Source organism: Parus major, chromosome 2 (genome assembly GCF_001522545.3).
Source record: "Parus major isolate Abel chromosome 2, Parus_major1.1, whole genome shotgun sequence".
In the NCBI taxonomy this organism is placed as follows: Eukaryota; Metazoa; Chordata; class Aves; order Passeriformes; family Paridae; genus Parus; species Parus major.
In genome coordinates, this window is record NC_031769.1 from 143490370 (window position 1) to 143510914 (window position 20545).

The 20545-nt window shown below is 42.6% G+C and overlaps 1 long non-coding RNA gene across 1 annotated transcript; it reads left to right on the top strand.

Moving 5' to 3' along the window:
• Positions 1-1256: 1256 nt before the first annotated feature.
• Positions 1257-13285, top strand: LOC117243990. Its single transcript, XR_004496262.1, has 2 exons — positions 1257-5197; positions 11859-13285. It is a non-coding gene; the product is annotated as an uncharacterized LOC117243990 (long non-coding RNA).
• Positions 13286-20545: the final 7260 nt, after the last annotated feature.

A 20545-nucleotide genomic window follows, 5' to 3' on the forward strand; every position in this document is an offset into this window, starting at 1 on the left:
TGCATAATAAACTTGAATAGTTTGAGATTTAGAATGCTTTAGATGACTGATCTAAAATATAAGATCTGTACTGCTCTATTCCATCTAATCTAGCACCAGAGAAAAAAGACATTCCAGTGTCCTTTAGCACTGTGGACATCCAAGGTATGTGAGATCTCAGCTGGAACCTTACTTGCCTTTGGAGTGAAACAAACTTCTACCCCAGCTCTGAAAACTTCAGGAAGATTGAGGTCTGAGGTTTGTGCATATGCATCTGAACAAAAAATGAAAGTTTACCTGACCATTTCAGGTATGGGTTTTTTTGCTTTTTTGGTTATTTTTGGTGGTTTTTTTGTTAGTTTTTTTTTTTGTTTTGTTTTGTTTTTCTTCAGGAAAGACAGGAAGTTGAATAACTAAACTATGATACTTTTCCTCAAAAGCCCAGACACCTCCTGCTCAACCTGTGCACTGTAATGGCTCGCAGTACACTTACCACAGTCAAGGCACAGAGGTGAGCATCAGGTATGGCACAGTTGGAATAGTCTCACTCTTTGACTTTTAACATTGCAGTACTTCAAAGCCTTGGAAATCAAGAATGATTTGAGTGTTGGATAAAGGATTTTAATATCGCACAATGTATGAGCTATTAGCAATAGGTGCTTAGGGAGAGATGTCCTGTGTGAACAGTAGGCTGTGGTTTGAGATATTACCTTCCAGAAGCACTGGTATTATTTCATGTTCCCTAACCTCATGGAAGGGAAGCTTTTGGAAAGCTGTTGTTCCATTGCCTGGATGAACTGCAACAAGCAGTTTATGGAAAAAAGATTCAACCTTTCATTTGCAGCTGCAAGGCGACACAAATGCCATGGAAAAGCAGTGTCCAAAACAGAGGCAAACAGTTTTTGCAGTGGTCACCACTGTTGAAAGCCTTACGGAAGCAGCTGCTACTGAATGTCCTTTTAAGCCCATTGAGCCTTGATCCAGCTGTTAAAAATAACAATGTTTTTCATCCTCCATAATAATCGGATCTTACTGGGCAGCGCTGGAGGAGCAGTTGCATAAAAAAGCTTTGGTTACATAACAGAAGTGTGCTGTACCTCCCGAGCCCCAGAGAAACCAGGCGGGTCTGTGTGGCAGCCTCCAACATCACCTCTCCCTGTGCTGCCACGGGCACCTGACAAGGGGCCCTGGCACCTCACACCTTTGCAAAGAGCTGCAGAGTGCTGTGCCATGCCCAGGGCTGGTGCTGCCTCGCCCTGCTACGGAGGAAGGTCATGGGAAGAGGCTGCCTGTCTGCCCCTCATGATCTGTGTATTATCTTAGTCCTCTGGTGACTCTGGCTTTGTACAGATATTCTGGACTTTGCAGTCCTAAGCCTCTGCTCTCTGCTGCAGTGTCCCATGGGGAGGCAGGGCACAGGGTAGGGCGCTCACATTTTCTGGTGTCACAGATGCTCCCATGGCAGCCACCTCAGCCCCGCTGCTGGAGTCTGGAGCTCTGCAGCTGAGCACCCACAGCTCCCCTGCACCACCCTCCTTGCTCCTGCTTCCCCAGGAGCCAAGCTGACACCCTCCTGGGATATATTCTGTGGTCATATTTTCGGGTTTAGAGATCAGAAATTCCCCAGAATCAATGCACTTAGGAGCATGCAGAAGCTGAAACATTCAGTCCCTCTGGAAGTCAGTAGGACATTTCACACTGGTGAGTACTTCCCTGGACTGGTCTCAGCCTGAGCATGAACTTTGCTATTTCTCTTACAACAAGATTAACTAAGATTGAATGAAAGTGGAAACAGATAAAACTTTCCTTTTAAAGAAGCTGAAAATAAAGACAAATATTTCCCTGAAGATTTACCAGCAGTAAGGTTGGATAAACTGTTGTAAAAATATGTGAGACCTGTTTCCACAGAGGTTTCCTACCTGTTTTAAGCAGCAAACTTCAGCTGATATTTTTTTGTATGCACAGAACTGCACTACATGTTGCAGTTGGGTTTTACAGGATGTAAAAATCCAGAGGCAAATGACAAAATAATAACTGTCCAAACTAAGAGAAATTAATTTAGCTGATCTTAACTTAACATGCATAGGCAAGATGGGGTTTGTTCTATTATTATCTCATGCCAGGAAAACTCCAAAGACTTGAGAGAAGAGACTTATCCTGTGAAACACCTGATAAATGCATTGCACCTCAGGGCATTTTTTTAGGTCTTTGAAGTCGCATCAGCCTGGTTTGTGTGAAATGCAGTAAAGATGGGCACTGTTGGGCAGTGTTAGCTATTCTGTGTTTCATTGCTCAGAACAGCTTTCCTTTTCCAATGCTGACTGTGACTGAAGCCAACCTGCTGCTATGAAAGGCTAAATTGCCTCTTTGAGGGCCCTCTGGCAGACACAGCATGTGAAAAGAGCATCCAGGCATTTTGGTTACTCACTGTTATACCACAAGAATGTTGAAGAGTTTCCAGTTTGGAAAGTACAGCACCAATTCCACACCCTCTGAACAGGTTAAAGGAGGACATTAATGCTGGACTGTTTATTTTCCTCAAAGACTGCCTGTCTCTGATCTTCACTGGTACCCACTATGGACAGAACTTGGAGGAAGATTGCCAAAATCTGTGTTGCTGAATGTGTGGTAGATAGAAAGGCCATGCTTGAATGAATGATCAGTCTGAGGCAGGTGCCTTCAGATGGACGAGTGAGACTCTGCTTGTCACCTGAAGCCTTTAGAAGAAAGAACCATTGGATGTTATTCAGCTCCAAAAAGAGCAATCCAGAGCATCTCAGGACTTGCTGTGAATGTTTGGTAAGTCTCAGCAGTAAATAGATGCATCTGGCAAGATCACCAGACATTTCTCTTTTCAGCTGCACATGGGCTCTGTCAGATCCTATGGCTTCAGTGAGATCTCTGAGAAAGCAAACCTACCTCAAATAAAAGCTCATAGGTTTTGATCTGTCAAAACCATGACAATTTAAATTGGCATATTTCACACAGCCCTGGTATTTTCCTTCCTCCTGACTGCAGTTTTTATCATTTGGGGTACCATTTGCTCAATTTATTACAACGTGCTCCTGATTTCATTCTCCCACTTTGCAGCCCTGGTGCATTTTCTTCCCGAGAAGGATCACAATATAAATCACTAGGTCAGAGAATAATGAGTTTAGTATTTTTTAAAAGCCTCCCACTGTAATTCAGGATATCGACTCATGATTCAGCAGGTGATGGGATATAATAAGGGGACATTTTTTCCTTTAATTGCTGTTGAAAATGGAAAAAGGGCAAGAGAAAGACTAAGTTTTCTGAGACAAGGATTTCAGCTTCACCGGGCTTTAGTTCACTAGAATCACCTAATATGCTTGAGCATAAAGAGCTGGACAAAGCTAAAAGGAAAAATAAACTGATGAAAGTCTCCAGCAGGACTTTCTCCTCCTAGTCTGAAAAATAGATTAAATATGATTATAGCATTAGGTAAATAGACAGTGAGAAAAGGCTGACCTCATGGTCTGTGAGCTGAATGGAATGGAGGATCTCCTGGTTTCCAGCCCTATCTCTTCCAGACCTGTTTGCTCATGACAGCAGGGGTGAGTGTTCTAAGAATCACAAACACAAAGGCCAGGAGGGACCATTAGAGTTATCTCACTGAACTGTTGCAAACCCAGTTTTGAGGTATTTTTGCCCAGTACTTTCTGCACTGAGCCAGTTGAGTATGGTGAGGGTGATCAAGGACACATTTGTGGGAAGCAAATGGGCTGACAGGGGCAATGGGTGGGTTGTGGATTTTTTCTCAGATTAAAAGTTGGTTGAAGTGGTATCATAGGCTCTAAGGAAAGCACTAGAACCTCTCTCAGAAACAATATGCAGACAACAATCCTGCCACCAGCACCTCGTGTCTCCCTGAGAGGGGAACTCTGAGTTCCTGCACAGCCCTCAGTGGGAACAGAATCATCACATTTAACAAACTCATTCCAGCCTGTGGCTGCTGCCAGGTCCATCCCTGGCCCAACAGGGCCTGTGTCAGTGCCACCTCCAGCTGCTGACCCTGCAGCCACCCAAAAAGATGTCAAGATTTGACAAAGATTCTTGCAGGTAGATTTTGTCATTACTAACTCTTTCACTGTACTAGAGAGGGAAATCAACCTGATGATTCTTAAATTATTATAATGAAATTATTTTTCGAGTATTTCCATTCCTTTAAATCAAACTTAATGCATATCACACTGCCAAAAGGGCATTGTGTGTCAGGTGGGGTAGTCTCAGAAATAAAAATGTTTTGACTGACAAAAAGTAACATATTAAAACATCCATGCACAGATGTTAAAACATCTGAAGGAGTTGAGTGGCCATTTCTCTGGTGAAATCATGCTAAATTGTTGTAACCCACAGCAGATTTACATAATATGTTGTTTATTGTATATAAATTCAAGGAATTCCCCTATTCAAATAAGTATTAGATATACTCAAAAAACTCCTCTGTTACCAACCACTTTATAGAAGTGGCTTTATTCCTTGAAATAAACAAAAACACACCAAAACACCCCCAAATCTAAACCATGCACAACAACCTTCATAGAGAAGTTCAGCTAGGCATACAGAAATTAAAACTCAAGAACAAAGAAAGTATTTTTCCTGTTTGTTTCCCCTGGCCCTCTGCTTTCCCCTCACTCCCTCCTGCCTGCAGCTTTCTTATCTGTAGCTCATTCTTTCTCTCTTCTATTTGACCTGGGGTCAAATGTATCTTTGTTACCATTATATCCTTCAGTATTTTGCATTTCTCTGTGAAGTCTTCACCCAGTTTGCTCTTTACTAAAGATTAAAGAAGGACTTTTTTCATGCTGTTTTGAGGAACAGGAGCGTGAATTTCTGCAAATGCCTCTAGTACATTCCTGTGCCAGTCTCGCTCTCTGTGCCTTCTCCACTTCCAGGAGGAAAAACTGCCAGAAACTGCCCCTGGAGTTTCTGTCCCTCTGTACACTGAGGGACATGAGCACATTTGCAGAATTAATGGGCTGTGATGACATCCCAGTGACCCTGAGAAAGTTGCTGATATACTCAGAGACAACAGAGCGGGATGACAGACAAGATACCTGAAATACCTGAATCCTGGTCTGGCGCTTCCTGATCTGCAGCAATGCTCAGTTCAGAAAGGAACTCACATCACCCAATCTGCACCTTCCCCTCCCACCTGAGCAGAAGGGGAATGCTGATGTGAATCTCATGTCTGCAGGTCAGTATTTCTGCATTTATGACTTATAGGGAATGACACAGCTCGTGGATTTGGCTTTCAGGATGGAAGGGAGATTTTCATGGGCACTGCCTTGTACTAGGGCCAATTAGTAGGAGAGTAAAAGCCAGCGTAGCTGCAGTGATGATATTGGGAGCTCCAATGGATGTGCAGGAGGAAAATATTGTGGAGAGGATTTCTGATGTGTGCAGAGGTGTGGAGTAGAAAGAGAAAATAATATTGCCTGAACTGTAGAGGAGAATGAAAAAGGAAAGCTAGGCAGGGAGATGGCAGGAGTGGGGACTTTCCCAGATGAGTACATTGTCTGAAGAAATATCCTGCTTTGATTGCTTTGGTGTAGACTTGCCAGTTGATTTATTTGATTGCCCCTAGCTGTCAACTGGCAGGGACTGCAAATAATTTTTCTCACATCACCAACTCACTGGGACTCATAATTTTATAGATCTTCCATAGTTCCTCCTTCACTCTTCTACCCTTGCAGTTTGATGAACACTAATCTCCTTAGCTGCTGTTCATTTCCTCAAATCAAATTTTCCTTCCCTTTGAACATTTTCCACTTTCTAGAAAAGTTTTGCACAGTCTACTCAAATGTTCAGGGTTGATCTGTGTTTTACCATAATAAAGTTCTTTGCTCTTTTCCTTATTTCTTTTCTAACAATTAAACTTATTTTTTTTCCCTGTATTTATTTTTTCTTATTTTTGTGGGGTGGAGGGAAGACAAAGCTGGCTCCTCAGAAATGAGCTGCTCTTTCCACACAATTATTTATGATGTAGAGCATGAGCAAGTGCATAAGAGACAGGAGGAAGAAAGAAGTGCTGGAATGTGATTGCCTAGGGGTGAGACACTTGGATCAGACATGCAGACACTGCCAAGGAGCCAGAAAAGGGACAAGTGGATGCACAGCATGTGCAGTGATGAAGCTGGAAGGGAAAAAGGCTTCCCTGGGACACAGAAAGAAGGGCACCCAAGTCACCCAGACTGGGTTTCAGGAACAGCCTGCTCTGCTCTCCTTCCTCTCTACCTTCTGTTATTTTTCCCAGCACCTCCTTTTCTCCTCTCCACTCCTCTAGCCCAGGGAAGCTGAAGAAGCATGACAGCCTGTCAGTGATGGAGGGCTTACGGGAAGGGCTAATTGCTTTCTCTGCTTTGTTCAGATGTACAAATACACCATTACTTACAATCATTACCCAGTCATCATCCATCATACAGACTAGTTCTACTTTCCATGCATTAAATATGTGACAGGGCCCAAATTTGTCACTAATTGTACAAAAGGCTATGCAGGCCTCTGCTAGGAGACAGTAATTTGTTAATATAAGATATGGGTCTTTGGCTTTATCTCAAATTTCCAAATGTTACTGAGGCAGTAAGATTTCTTATTTGTTTAAGAGGCAGCACAATCCTCAAATTCTTGTCATTTTTATGAAACCATATATAAGTCACAGCAATTCCCATGTTACAATATTGCTTTCCATTATAATAATTATAATATAATAATATAATAATTTATATATTACTATAATATATTAATAACTATAATAACTAAACTATAAAGTGCAATGCTGAAAGAGGTGGCCATTTCTTCCATTTATATTCAAATTTTTTCACTTGAATTTTCCTCGTCTTTTTGATTCCCAACCAATTTTAACTTGTTTCAGAGCTGCTAATTTTTTCATCAGTTCATAATGCTTTGTGGCAGCAGAAGCACAAACAAAACAGTGAAAAACTGAAAAAAAGGTTTGAAGGTTCTACTCTCACTCTCAATTACATTTAGGCAATTACAACAAAATGCAATAGACCTGCAGGGCAGTCTAGGGGCAGGAACTGACCTCAGATTAATCTTTGCAGCCAGAATATCTGTAACTGTTAAATGTTTTCATTTTCATGCTGTAGTAACACATAGAGCCAAAATGTTTGCTTCAGTTCCTGCCCTGCTTCTGTTACTTTGCAGGTTGGGGGCAGGTTTTAGCTATGAAAATGCCTTAAAAGGCATAATTCAATAAATCTTTGTTTTTCCATTTAAAAAATACATACCTATAATGGCTAGTCACTGGCCTGTGTGAAAATGGGGCAACTTGACAATGTCTCTTTGCTCTAAGGATATTTTACACTTTGTCTTGAAGATTCCAGAAAACATGGGTGTGTTGTAACACATCACTTGAATGTGAGAGATTTCCAAGTCTAGTTGAAATGCTAATTGGAATGTGTACATGCCAGCTATCAAAATACATTCACACATAAGAGGAAACTGAGCCTCAGCATCAGAGAAATTCTTAATCCTCGAGCTCTTCTGGCCTGGTCTGCAACCATTTCACAAAGCTCATTCTGGACCAATTTATTCCCTCCCTGATTGTATAGTTTCCTGAAAGTTATTTTATGGTTGGACTCAATGATCTTAAAAAGCCTAAATGATTCTATGATTCTATCAGACTCCCTGGTGATCATGCCCTATTTTTGCTTGGAGCTGTACAAATGATTTCAATGTGAAGAGAGCACCGAGGGGCTGGGGCTCACACACAGTGCAGACTCTAGCTGTGATGTGGAGAGTGGTGCAGCCTCCAAGTGTTCTCAGGTTCATAATCAGCTGCCTCTCAAGAGGTCTAATTTGTTGGGGTAGAGATCTGCTGAGGTGATTATGGAGTGTCCTGCTTCAGCAACATCTCGGGTGTGGTGATCTTGGGAATCCCTGCAAGGAGCTCTCCAATGTAAACATGCCCTGGAAACGTGGATAATGTGTCCAGACACAAGAGGAGATGATGTGAAGATGTCCCAGACAAGATCTCATGGCTGGTTTATCTTCCACTCTCGTTGTGAGCTGCCAGTGAACAGACTTAAAGCACTGATCTGCAGCCAAAGCTGACAGCACACTGGGCAGTACTGAACCTCCAAACCTCTGTGTAATATAAATTGTCTGCCATTCCCAGAGGTCACCTTGTCACTAAAGTCAGTAATTTACCTGCAGTTTCCCATGGGACACCTGGAGAGAGTTACCAGCCAATTAAATCTACATTTATATAGGTTAAAGGATGACTTTTCATGCTGAAGCTGTACACCCACCCTGTCAGCCTGGTCATGACGTCAAGCCAGTTGAAGCCAGAGCTGTCCCTCAGCTCTCCAGGTTGCTGTGACAGTGACCTGGGTCAGCCAACACAAAGTTCAGACCCTGAATGAATTTGCCAGGCCTTTCAAATAGGATTTTCTGCCAGTGCCAAATCCAAGCTATTGCAGCCAGGTTGTTATGTTAAGTTAATGTATTTGAAAGTACATTATGCTGTGGTCAATGATGGAGGTACTCAGTCATGCCTTGGTAAAAAGGATTAAGAAGTAAAAAAGATAGGGCTACCAAGAGAAATGGCTTTCCTTTTATCTTGTGATATTTTTCAAATAAATTAATTTTTTGGTGCTGCTTAATACTAGTTTTAATCCTTCATGGTTGCAAATACTGAAAGTGCTACTTAAGAAGGGAGGAAGCTGCTCATCTCTGGTTCCTGGTAAAATCTACCCTGAAACCACCAAGATAAGATAATAATAGCAAGATTTGTATTCTCAGCACAGACTCTGCTTTCTGAGTTGTTTAGAGCAGCACAAATAGCAGTTTTGAGCACCCCTATTCTGAAGGGGGAATAATTCATATCCCTCCCTGTCCCCTGCTCTCCAGATTATGCTGATATATTTTCATGGTGTTTGCTTGAGTCAGTGTATCTCTAAGTCATGAATATGCTGCCAGTTACCTTTCAGAGCTGTGTGTAAGGTGGCAGAGATTTGCTGGCTGAATGAGTGCTGTCAGAGTAGACAAAATCAAACCTTCGTATCCTGGCCTTCAGCAGTGCCATCATGATGGATGGGAGACATCTCCTTCCTCACTTTGCAGATTGATCTGCTCCATTTAACAGTGTTTGGATAATGGTTACTTTGTGCTCTGGGGGAACAGTTTTCTTCTGTGTCCTTAAAGCTAGGGGCAAAAATTACATTTGTTTGTCTATCTATCTATCTGTCTATCTATCTATCTATCTATCTATCTATCTATCTATCTATCTATCTATCTATCTATTATCTATCTATCTATCTATCTATCCATCCATCCATCCATCCATCCATGCATCCATCTCTCAAGTACCCCACAAAAATTATCTTAAAAACTCCAATCTTCATTAGTGCCAACAATGAAGAGACACCACAAAAGGACTTTTTCATGGAATCTTCTCCTGAAACCTGACACTCTCTGCTCCCTTCAGTGTCACCAATCACACAGAAGCTCAAGTTTGGAAAGATCAGAGATGTAACTTCTTGGATGCCCTCCTCAATGCCACAACCTCCCTTAAATGTGCCCACTTGCTTCTTCATCTGAAGTGTACACCTTCCACAGAGGAAGGAATTAAATTTCAAATGCCAGTACATTTCTGGGTGTAGAACATAGTTTTGAGCTCAGAGCTGTGATCTTGCCTTATCCCTTCGTGTTCAGCAGTTTTCAGAGAGTGTCTGGTGGGAAGGTCCATACTGAGCCAGGCAAGCTGTGATGTTGCAAGGACAGCACAGGATTTACAGGACCTGAAATCTCTCCTTACTTGGTTCAGATGTCTAAACAGAGATGTTTAATGCAGTTTGGCTCCCTTCACATAACTCATCTGCCTTCCAGCTGCCTCTCCAGGAGGACACAGCTTTTCCATGGGCCCTATATCACGTCTGCCAGTGTTGTGTTAATATCCAAGAGAGCTGAAAAAGCCTAAAACAGACACCTGAAAATTAAGTGGTACATCCTGAAAAATAAAATATATATAGTGCCACTATAAAAGGGGCAATAGCCACGCTCATCAAAGCAACAGTGTGTCACTGCAAGTGCCTTGCAGGTGGTGACAGAGATGTACAGACCACATCCCTTCCCCTGCTCTGACAGTGCAGGCGCGTTCTGCTCACCAAGGGCAGCACCATGAGGACAGTGCCTTTGTGTGATTTGTCACAATTCCTCATTAATTTCTGTGTTGTCCTTTCAGCTTGGGAAGCAGAATAGCTTTTAGCAGAAAAGCTCTGCTTTTTCTTTTCACAACACAGTTTTCTGTCTTTTGCTAGCTCTGTTTTTACTATTTGAACATAAAATGCATTTACAGTGATTCGTGCTTTAAGGTGACTTCAGTTGATTAGAGCCATATTTTCTAATTGACATTTCCTTTGTCCTTGTTAGCCATCATCTGTAATATGTTGTTTTCTTAAAGTGATCATAACTATAAAAAAAAATAAAACCAGTTATGCACTTCCAGGAATTTGCCTACCCATTACCACTAATTAAGAACATTGTTTAGTGTAAGCTGGACAGCTGGCATACACCTAGAGAAGCATTAATTTCCCAGTCTATTGCTGGTGTTCCCAGTGTAAGTTGTCCATAGGAGACACACACACTTTTTATTTCTCTTTTAATGCGAGTTTGTTTCCAGGGTGGAGAGTCTCTTGTCGCTGGTTCAACAAATCAAGCAAGGGGAACAGCAGGCTAACGAGGCAAAAAAGCAAGATGATGTTGCAGTTGATGCAGTATCCATGTAACATTTGCTTTTCCTTCTTTTCCAGCTGTGTTTTTTCCACCAGATTTTAACATCTGTTTTTTTAGAAATTTGGGTTCTTTTGCTCTAAATTTCCCTGTCTCAGCTCAGGTAAATGAAGCTTTCATTTCCTCAGCTGTTCTTCTGTTTCAATGGGGATAAGCTTTGCCAGAGTAGATGTAGTAAACATGATTTTTCCAAAGAAAAATGCTCATTTCCTGAGGAAGTGTGCATTGCACTCCCAGATAATGTAGCCATTTGACAGCTTTGCTGAAGATTTCTGTCTTCTGCATACCATGTGAGTGAGGAAGATTTAATTAAATTAAAGCACAAGGAACTCATCAGATAAAGAACAATTTTTAATAACAAGACCATGATATATTAAAATTTCTTGTTACTGTTTTAATACTGCAATTATTCTTACAATAGTTTGTGGTTCACTCCTTTCTCCTGTTAGTGTATTAAATAAAGATGCATTTACCATAGTTTTGCCTTGATTTTTGCCTCTTGATCATCTTCTCCCCTGACTAGTAACTGCATTTAGAAATACAAGAAGATATATAGAGGGAAAATCTGAACAAAATAGTTCAGAGTCAAAAAAAACCCCAAACAAAATAAAATAAAAGAGGCAATATAGGGAAATTTAAATATTGTTCTGATGGTTTGAAAGCAGAAGCTTTTCTCAATTTGCTTTGCCTGTGCTGCTTCAGTTCAAGGGCTTGGATCAATAGAAAATCATTCACTGGCTCCACTGGGCTTTTGCTCAGGTCCTGTGTACAATTCCACTGCCTAATGAGCTCTCAGGAAGGGCAGCAAGCCTTGCAGGCAGGATCCAGGGACAGGCTCTTGTAGCTCTCTCAGATGAACACAATGAACAAAACTTTGCAGGTTTGAATAGCCACTGGGTTCGTATGAGGACACGTTCCACACATCAAATGCATGGGCACCATATAGTACAAAATACTACAGTATACTAATTTTAACATGGGCTTTAATTTTTAAGGGAAATGAACCTCACAGCAGCAGGTTTAAGAGACCTTGAGCCAAGGCTGGCTCAAATCCTGGTAAGAGAGTGCACCTGATTTAAACCCTTGCTTCTTCTGCCTTCCAGCAGGAAGCACAAGAAGAGCTGAGATGCAAGAGCAGTGCTTGTGGCAGGATGTGCAGAACCCTTCATACTGTGAGCGAAAGCAAGAGAAGAAGAGCAGCCCTTTGAAATCTTCCCACCCATTCTGTCTCTCAGAAACATATTGCATGGAGATGTAGAGAGATCCAAATGCAATTACTTTCACCATCAGGAAGAAGAGAAAAGCCATGTCAGTAGAGCAGCACATTTTATCACCACCCTGTCTCCAGGTCCTACCAAGGCTTGGATATGCAGTCCTGCGCAGTCAGAATTAAGGGGGGCTTGCAATCTCAAGCAAGGCTGTAGGCACACCAGAGAATTGAGATTCATGTGGCTGCAAGCACCTTGGAAAGGCTTCACAAAGCTATGAATCAACCATAGGCCACTTTCAGGGTCATCCTGATTATAGAAGAGATAAATGCTGGGTCACTTGTCAGAGCAGCAAGGGCAGCAGCTGTGCCAAAAGCTTTGCTGAGCTTGTGCAAACCTGGACACAGCTGCAGTGAGAAGGTGTAAGGGAAAAATCCAGTGATGTGGCCATGAACTGACAGCAGCTGGGGCTACCTTCATGGAAAAACATTTTCTCCAGTTCCTGTTTTATCTCATAAATTGCTCACAACTTTAAATAATTCCAGTAAAATTATTAGTATATTTCAGTGTAATCTGAAAGCTTTTTTGTGATTTAGGATTTACCTTGAATTTACATGAAAATCCAGAGTTTGGCTCTCAATTGGCCTCCTCCTTCATTGACACACTCTCAGAATGGCTGGGGCTTTGCTAACCAGGACAGTGGGAATTTAGGGCACCAGCATGGCTGGTGAAACCAGAAGAGGGTTGACCTGGCCTTGGACAAGGTATATTTTCATCTCTGTGAAGTCCTTTGGAACTGGAATAACCTGGTGAAACAGAATCTCTCTCATTTGTGCCAGCCATGACCAGGTTCTGATGCCCAATTCTCCTCCCTGAGCACATTGGGATAAAGCTGATTTTCTTCCTAGTTGCTAGTGTAGAGCTGTGCTTTTAGATGCATGACCAAAACAGAGTGATGGTTTTTTGACTGCAGAGCAAAGCTTAGACAGAGCCAAGGCCTTTTCTTCTCCTCACCCCACCCCACCAGTGAGGAGGATGAAGGTGCACAAGGAATTGGGAGGGGACACAGCAGGGACAGCTGACCCAGGGGATATCCCACATCATATGGCATCATGCTCAGCACATAGCACTGGGGAAGAAGAAGAAGGGGGGGGATGTTCAAAGTGATGGTGTTTGTCTTCTCCAGCAAGGTGTGATGGATCCCTGCTATCCTGGGATGGCTGAACACCTGCCTGCCCAGGGGAAGTGGTGAATAAATTCCTTGTTTTGCTCTGCCTGCATGTGCAGCTTATGTTTTACCTATTAAACTGTCTTTATCTCAACCCACAAGTTTTCTCACTCTTCCGATTCTCTCTGACATCCCACCTGGAGGAAATGAGTGAGCTGCTGGCTGGGCTGAACCCACCACGCTTTGGGGAGTGTTTTGTTGCTCGGCTCTTGTACATGCACACGTCGCTTCGGGGAATGGAGCTCAGGAAAGGCTCAGGAAAGTGCCAGTGCTGGTCAGGAGCTCAGAGCCCCTTAGGCAGTATGGCTGCCAATTACAGGATGATGAAATTGCACAGATCATCGCTAGCATTTGTGTGCTCAGGAGTTCACTTCGCAGTCAGATCTGATTGAACACAGCTGTTCCGAGCGCGGAAAGACGAAGCAGGCGAATCAGGCTTTGCACACAAAGCCTGACAGCGGGTGCTCACTTCCAGAGTGAGCCAGGCTTTGAGGCAGCAGGAGGGAGCAGCTCTGAGCTCTGCCATCTGATGGGTTCATGCAGGGCTTCATCTGGCTGTGGGGATCCAAGCAGGATTGAATCACACCTTCTGACAGCGCCCGTGTAAGCCTGCCCTGGGAAGAATGAGACAGGCAGCTGATACCTGCTCCAGAGCTGGGAATAATGGCACTGCTCCCCCTGCCCTTCCTGGTGGCAAAAGACATCTGTTACCTGCTGGCAGGAATCTGATGCTGGTGAGGGACAACTTTTCTGGTTAACTGTTTCCATGTCACAGCTCCAACCACCCCGGGGGCTGCATGTGAGATGTGTGTACGTGTGCATTGAAACAGAATGTGCAAATTTAACATTTCTCTTGCTTCATATTGCTTCAGCCTGCAGTCATGGAAAGACACAGACACAGATTCTCTGGACTTAGAAGGGTCTTGAAAGGTTCATTTTCTTCCTGAAATCCTCCATTATTTTCTTCTTCTCTAAGGCATTTAAGAAAGAGTATGTGAAGATCCGATTTGCCAGGCACATGGTGTCATCCAGGCTGTGATTACTGACCTGCCTACATGTTAGGGGGTGCCACAACTTTGCTTGGAATCAAGTCTTTGTGTTATTTACAGAAGAGATGACCTTTCAAAAAGTTATTAATCTATTTCTACTGCAACTGAGCCAGATGAGCTTCCCAGTTGTTAGTATCCAGACTCTGAGATAAAGACCAAAGATGCAAAGATGAGAGCAATAGTTTTAATTGTTTATGTTTATGAAGTTATTTTATGTTTAGGTTTATGAAGTTATTCCTCTTTGCTAACTACAACAGTTCTCTTAAATCCTGGATAAGACTGGAGCTTCAAGGACAGGTACAATAAGAAAACTTACCAGGTCAGGGGCTTCCCTCTTTCTGCCCCTCCATGTCACCTGCAGTGGCACATCAGTATGTCCTTGGGAAAACAAACATCTGCACATGCAAGTGAGCTCTGGTCCTGCCCATAGACACCAGACCTGTAGTCTTGACCAGTTTTCATCCCTCTCTTTCTTCCTGGTGTTCCTTTCTGCTCTGGTGGCTTGAAATTGGCAACATCTGTGAGCTGTAAATATGATTGTGGTTAGAGACGCATCTGGTTCAAAGAAAATTGAAAATTATATCTGAAAACTACTTTCTGGGAAAGCATAATGGGTTACAAAGTAAATAATCAATTTTCATTTCAATGATTGTTTTAATAAGATGTCATTATGTCTTCCTTATGTTCTACTGGTGCACACTGCATACACTTGTGTGAGGGATTACCTCCCCTTTCCCTTCTCCTTTCTTTCAAAATACAACTTCTGGCAGAATGTGGCTGATTGAAAATCGAGTAGGACGTTGTGCTCTTTAATACCCACAGAGCTCAAACTGATGCTTGAAACCCTTTGCACAGCATCCAGCTGATGTGCCTTGGAGCTGATTTGGAAGGGGCTCCTGTTGGATGGGAAAGAAGCCTAAATCCAAAGCGCTTTGAAATCAAAGAGGATCTTAGAGTGGCTTTAATGGATTTGAATCAGGCCCTGCCCAAGCTGAGACTGCCAGAGGGAGACGGTCACCACTGCAGAGTTGTGCTGCAGAGTGTTGTGAAGGCAGTCACAAATCCAAGGGAGTTAGGGAAGTGTATTCTTCCTGTTTGCCCTTATTTCTCCCAGGATCTCATCTTTCTCCTCTCATATCCTGCCTTTTGCTTGATGAGAGTATCCCCCCTTTATCCCAGGGGGCAAAGCAGGTGAGGTATTCAGCTGGGAACCTCAGGAGTTCCCAAGGGGCTTCTGTGCTGGGATCAGCTAAAGTCAAGGCCAAGCGCTGACTGGGTCAAATCAAGAACAACCCCAAAACTTATGTGCATGCCTACAAGAAGGTATCAGCTGCCTTTAAAGGAACATCCACCTGAAAATATGATTGTAGGGTAAACAAATTATTCAGTATATGTCAGCTAGTCCTCAGCAAATTCCTGTAAGTCTGCACTTTCAGTCTTTGCTGAGGAATGATTTGTGATCCCCTGCAATGAATGATGGCTGGGTGTCTGAGATGGGAGGTGTTCACTAAGGACAAGCTTCAGTGCTGAATTCTTCCTCCTCACCTCCATGTAGCATGTTCTTACACCTAGGGACCATGAACAAGATGTGAACTGCTCATGAGAATTGCTGCTGCTCTGTGTCTATATGGTGGTGGTCAGTATATCTCCCTCTCTGAGGGTATATGGGCAGGGTGAAATGTCCAATGTACTATGGCAGTGCTGGCTTTGTATATAAATATATCTTAATTCATGCACTGCAATTACTCAAAATCTGCCCCCTTCAAAATGTTCAGTGTATTCAGAATCTTCATGATTTTTCAGCTCAAAACCAGAATTTTTTCTCCCTTTTATTTAGACTGATGAAAAAACCCCAAAACAACAGCTTATTTCTTTGCCCTTATTTTTTCTTCCTTCCATTTATTTCTTCAGCAGAAGAGGTGAGGAAGGCCCAGATCCCTGCAATGTGCAGCCCCAGGCATCCCAGCTGACCCCAGCAAGGAGATGCTTTGAGGGCTGGGAGCTGCTCAGAGCACCAGGCACATTCCACCAAGTTCCTTGTCTGAACAAAAAGCTGAAGTAGCTTTTCTGTGTAGGGAGGATTGAAACCAGATCCTGCTATTAAATTTGTTAAATGGAAATGTAATGATTTATGAGAGAGGTAGTGAACCCTCAGAAAGAATTCAGTAATAATAACTGGGTGAACGGCAGTGTGGCAAGGTTTCACAAGTAAATGATCTGTTAAAAAAATAAAATAAAATAAAAACAAAACAAAAACCCCAACACATTGAAAAAGCCCCACCTAAACAAAGAAACTAGATGTGAACCCGATAAAAACTTTAATTATTTCTAATGAGATCAGCAAAGCAAGCAAAGGACTGACGTGGCACTCATCTGATATAACCAATAAGAAGCACAGGCAATATCCTTTTGCAGTCACGCTTGAGAAGTTCAAAGCCATGCAATGTGTTTAGCCACACACCAGTACTGCTGGCAGATGTGGAACTAAATCCTAGGGATTTCTTTAGGAAAAAAAAATAATTCAAATGTCTCCATACATTTATATTTTCCTGGAACACATGTCAAAATTGAAAGGGTACTGAAAGTTTAGGTGAGTAGTGTATTGAACACTGTGGGGTCACTGTGCCATTAAAAAAAGTTTGGCTTATTGATGATACCAATTTTAACCAGTTTGGAAAAGCAATGCTCTGACTAGAGTTTGTCTTGTAAGAAAAGGGGTGAGAATGTCTGGCCATGCCTTTGTATGTGTTTTAATCTCAAGAGTCTTCACTTATTAAAAAAAGAAAATAAAATAGAGGGGAGACATTGTGGCTTTCCATATTAGTCTGCTGTGTGTTTTTGGGAACACAGCAATGAATGCTGCAGTTCAAACCAGGGCTTAATGAAATGAAAGACCCAGAGCTGAAAGGGAGCTGCTTGTATGAACCTTTCCAGCCCAAATCCATCCCCTGATTTCCCTGGGATTGCAGGTAGCTCACAAGGTCACTTCAGTTAGACCCTCAGCCAGGGAAGGAAACCCAGATCCTGAGAAAAGAAGGAATAAAAAAAGCAATAGCTCTGAGACAGTAACCACATATTGCTCTCAACTATAATAACACATAGAAACGTGTATAAAGATCTGGCTCTGGGCTCTGTCTGACTCAGGGAGAATTGCTGTGATTAGCCAGACTCCTGGAAAATAATAATGCCCCACTGCAAATGGAAGGAAACTTTTTTATGGGTTTTATTGCTTTTTTAAAGAGGGCAGGATACCTCCCCTTGCATTCCTTTGCCTCTGTGGTTTTTCATCACTGGACTTTTAATATTGCAACTCCATCACTTCCCACACACATACACACTTTTTTTTTTTTCCTGTTAGTTGATTTTATTTCTCCAGCCACTCCACACTGTGTCACACTGTGTATAAAATGGAATATCTACTTTTGCTACTGCCCTGAGAGCAGCATGGCATCCTGCTTAACAGCTGTGGCCACTAATTCACTGCAACTGCAGTCTGTCTTCTCAGCATCAGATACATTTCTTTTCCATATGCTAACTCCCTTGCAGCTTAATTTTCCCGTTACCCAGCAGTAACATTGAGTAACTGTGTTGGGCTGTATTCAAATGCAAATTAATATCCCCTTCTGCCCATTAACTCTGCTGTTTCTTGTCTAGCCAAAGCAACTGGAAACAAGCATGTATCTTGGTTCAGTGGTCGGACAGAGGGGCCCTGTTTGGGCTGGGATTGCTGTTCATCTCCAAGAGCAGGCACAAACAACAGGCTGCAGAAAGGAGAGGTCCTTCATCAAGATGTTTCTTGTCAAATAACCCCTGAACTCCAAGCATTCAGCAAACACCGTGTCTCTCTTGAACTGCAGCGTTTGACGTATGTAACTCACACAATGGCTGTGCTGTGCTCTAGACTGGAAACATCCGGTGGATCCACATCCAGAAACCTTTAGATGAGGCATGGGGGAAGGGAAGATGTCACTGAGAAAGGCATATGACTCAAATCTTAAAAGTTGTTAAGCTACAGAAACCTTTAAACAGAGCAGGCTGGAAGAAAGCAAGTTCCCCAAAAGTGGGGATGTAGGAGTGAATGCTGAGAGCATGAAGGGAGTGGAGGGGGAAAAAGAAGAAATATATAAAAGATTTTTTAAATTTTTTTTCACATTCTTTGGAACATTTGGGGAACCTTTCATTCACAGCTGTTTCTTTCTCAGGATCACTCAGAATCAGAAACATTAGCCCCATTTCAGGAGGAAAAAGATGGTGCAATTCCTTTGAACCCCCACACCCACAGAAAACTGAGCTCAACACATGCGAGCCACTAGCACCAAAAATTCCTACATATTTCTTCGTGCCTTCATGCCTCACTTGGATTTGTTTTCTTCTCTGGTGCTTAGCCTTCAGTCACCTACTGGTCTCACCTTTCCCTTCCCAGCACAGGCATGGGCAGTGTGTGCAGAGAGCATCACTCCATGCTAAGCAAATCTTATGTTTTGCAAAGAACATTTTTGTAGTTTTCTATCTTTTTCTGCATTGTATTTGGAAAAAAAAAACACCTCTAAGTTGGTTTCTTCACTTTGAAAATCCCAAAAGCAAAAGAGATACAAGAACAGGGACAATATCCACCACTTAGATGCCTTCAATGCATAATAAACAAAGCTGTGAGGCAAATCCATGGTTCTTGAACCCATCCTGAGAGTAGTTGAAGGTCAGTTGTTGGAAGGCATGCCCTGTGGATGGAGTGCATTGGTTAAAAAAGGATAGGCACCACTTTCCTGACCACAGTTCCAGCTGGCTGAGTTGGTAACAGCAGTCATTCAGTCAGGAGGCATAAAAAAAGCACCTCCCCCTTCAAAGCAAGCCCTGAAACACTGATCAGAAATCTCAGATTTCTGCAAAAGGCTTGCAAAATGTTATGTGCAAAATGGTTTGCACACCAAAATCAAATGCTTAAAGGTATTTACCTAACACACAAATAATGAATAAATAAGAGAGATTTGTAATCAGGTCACAAAGAGGAAGGGAAGAAAATAGTCCTGGAATAAATTTTTTGCCATAAAAAGAAATCACTTCTCCTTGGAAAACCCACACCTTTGAGTTCATGATGGGTAAAAAGGCAGTTGTTTAAATTTCCCATTTCTGAGTTCAGAACACTTCTTATGTTCATCTTTATGACCATTTCATGCGTAAGAAGCCCGTTCTTCCAGTGCAGGATAATGAATGTGTCAACCCAGATAACTGCTGAAATTCAGCCATCTGCAAGATGTTGCCATGGAAAGAGCCCATTGCACAGGAGTTTTTGGCTGTGGATATTGTTCTGGAGATCGTACTTTCTGTACAGGACCTTGTGGTTTTGGTGCCCTTTGGAGAGAGTGAATTCCATGGCAGATCACTGCAGTTGTTTAACCTTAGGCACTCAAAGAAGCAAAGGCAACACTTCTTCAGTCTGAATGTGTGATACCAGAGAAGGACGTTTTGTTACATTTTCTGATGCATTTTCTGGACAAAGATATGAGTAGCTAATCCAACAATGGCTGAAAGAAATCCAACAAATGTTGCACAAAACAACACCTTTTATTTCTGACCTACACAAAAAGGACAGCTGTAAACTAAAGGCAGGAAAAACAACCCTTGTCCTGCTGGCCTTTCTTATCTTTTAAGAGGGGTAACAACTGGATGTCGGGCTTTGAAGTCAATCAAATGATGGGCCTGCTAAAAGTGATTAGCACATGCCTGCATGCTGGGACATCGATGAAAAGAGAGCTGGGAACAGTCCTCTGAAGTGGGAAACCTCTGAGGCTCTGGGGTCACAGAGGGACATGTAGATCCCCTCTGTCACCTGCAGCAATGAGACTGAGCAAAATGCAGGAGGATTTCATGCTGCTGAATGTGCCTATCTCATTTGCATCTGCAGCATCCCCATCCTCCAGCTCTGAGCTCTCAGTGCATCCTGAACCCCTGGATTCCCCCCCAGTCCAGAAACTCATTTCTGACAGAGACTGACATCAAATGTGTCAGATGAAGTGAAAAAAACCCTCAAAATGAATGATAATGGAATAACAGGCCAGAGGGGAAGTTTCTTCCTAATAGCCCCTGATATGTTCAACAAAAGCAGAGCACAAAATGACAAAAACAGAGAGAAAATTGGCAGCAGGATTAGCCCTGCTAGGACTGCAGAGTCCTGGCTACCAAGAGCCAGAGAGCGGCAGCGATACCAGGGAGCTGCTCTCCCACTGCAGGATACAAATAACTCCCACTGAAACCAGTGACATTTATTCATGTCCCATGGCAATTAAATGGAGCCTCCTGTCTGCTTT